Here is a 2624-nt window from a genome sequence, read left to right as displayed (position 1 = left end):
ATAAACCATTACTATCACTTTTCTTTTGGAATATGATCATCTAGAACTTTTGGAGATTTTTGCATGTAATACATAATAATTGCGAAGATTGGTCGACTGATACGCTGACAACGCATCTCTAAACATTAATGAGTACATGCCAGAACAAAATCCATCGTCCAGATATTTATTTCCGATATCAATGTCTTCTTTTTTTGAGCAAATATCAGCGTCTCCCTACAATGTCCAGTGGCAATTGCGGGGTAATTATACCACAAGTAACAACTACAGCTGCCTACTCTTTAATGCATTTGATCAGAAGGTTTTTCCCTTTCTTGATGAGGGTTTTATTACAAGGAATTAGTGACAAGGGATGGATTTTTTTAGAGTTACTCATGCGAGTTCTCTCAATTTTTAGTCGTTGTCATGTGTAGAGTGAAAAGGCGATGAATGGTTTTTAAGAATGTGCTCTTTATATTTAGACCATTATTATTGTTCTGTTCGAAGACAGGTGCATCTAGTACTTTTAAAGATTTATGTTTGTGAGACGTAACAAATGTAACACACCTCTAGATATAATGAACGCAGATCGCAATAGAATTCTTTGGACAAATATTTATTTCCTATATCTATTTCTTCGTGCTGAAATCAATACCCCGCGTATGAGTTTCCATATCGATGTGAGGTTAGCTTGGCATGTTGTGCATGTCCCCTATGAGGGGGGAGGTCACGTGACACGACGAGAAGACAACTCAAGCCGGCTCGTAAAATTGAGCCTTTATAATATGTGTAGAGTGAGCGAACGAATGACCACCGAGTGTACACCTCCCCACACCTAAAAACATCACTAATGCTCTATTTTGGGATATGATCATTTAATACTTTTTGATATTTTTGCATGTAATATGTAATAAATATAAAGATATGTCGACTGGCACCCTAGCAGCGCATCTCTAAATGTTAACCGCCATAGCGAAGGAGATGAGTGTGAAACAACGATGGAGCATCCCGACTGGACGAGCAAGGAGCCTCCCTGGAAAATCAATCCCCATTACATCCATACATCAGTTGTCCGAGTATTTATGGATCCAGACGACCAAGTGTTAAACTAGCACAGGAAAATGATATGCCTTTGTTTATCCATGGTGATTAGCGCATCTCCGACTATATCAAACAACTACTTCCAAATCAAGCTGGGGATATAATTGTGTGAAGGATAAGCAAATGGAGATAAAGAAGAACGTTCGTGGAGGAGACTGGCTGCAACACTATAGCCAATGTGGTAGGTGGACATTTGTAGTGAATGAGGTAGATGGGAAGGGCAATTGGGACTTAGGGGTGTTGAGTAGACTAGAGTTGTGTGGGCCATGTCATGGATTCCTAAATTTTGAGTTATTATAACGGGCATAGAGTAAAAAGTGGATGAATGGTTCTGGAGGGCAGAAACTGTCTATATCTAAACTATTCTTATTGTTTTGTGGGATATATGCATTCAATACTTTTGATGAAGACTTATGTCTGTGATACGTAACAAATGTAAAGATGCACATTAATACTCTGGCAGCATATCTCTAGATGTTAATGAATGCAAATTGGAACATGATTCTTTGATCAAATATTACTTCCTATATCAGTGTCCTCGTGTTGAAATCAATAGACCACGTACAAGTTTCCATATCGAAGTGAGGTTAGCTCGACACGTATGTCTATCCCACAGCGAAGGGGAAGCCATGTTACACAAGGGAGATCACAATGTGCTTCTTACTGGCTAGATGAGCAAGGAGCATCCCCCAAAACTCGATCTACACTGGATCTCTCCCTCCATTTCCTAGGTATTTTGAATCCATTCGAGTGAGTGTTAAATTAGCATAGGGGAATTGATTTGTCGTTCTTTTTATCGGTGGTGATTAGTGCATCTTCAAATGGATCAAATAACTGCTTATATATCAAGTTGGGGATAGAACCATGTGAAGGAGAACAAAAGTGAGACGGTGAAGAACGATTGTGGTGAAGGATTGCTAGAGCACTGCAATGAATACAGTAGGTTGGCATTTGTAGTGGATGAGGTAGATGAGAAGGGCAATTGGAACTTTGGGATGTCCAGCAGACTAGAACTACCTGGGCCCGAATGGTTCAGAAGGTACATCTATATGATTTGCAGCGAGCCAATACAAAATTAATACCATACATTACTCATAAGAGGAACGTGAGTTTGAGAGCAACTCAAGTGGATTACTAAATTTTGAGCCTATGTAACGGGTGTAGAATGAGAAGCAGATGAATGACTCACAAGTGTATACCTCCCCGAGTCCCCGTATACAAACTATCTATTGCTCTATTTTTGAGGTATGTGCATTAATATTTTTAGAGTTTTTTATTTGAATACATAATAAATACAGATATATTTGACCAATACCATGACAACGCATCTCTTAACGTGAATGAGTACAATCTGGAACATAATAGATATTTATTTCCTATATGAGTGTCTTCGTACTAAAATCAATACGCGTATGAGTTTCCATATCGAAGTGATGTTAGCTCCTAAATCAATATGCATATGAGTTTCCATATCGAAGTGATGTTGGCACGGCATGTGTGTGTATCCACAACGAAGGGGTGGACCGGTGGAGTGTGTGACACAA

The sequence above is a fragment of the Triticum aestivum genome, chromosome 4A, assembly GCF_018294505.1.
Source record: "Triticum aestivum cultivar Chinese Spring chromosome 4A, IWGSC CS RefSeq v2.1, whole genome shotgun sequence".
Lineage (NCBI taxonomy): Eukaryota > Viridiplantae > Streptophyta > Magnoliopsida > Poales > Poaceae > Triticum > Triticum aestivum.
Note: the sequence above shows the minus strand (reverse complement) of the source record.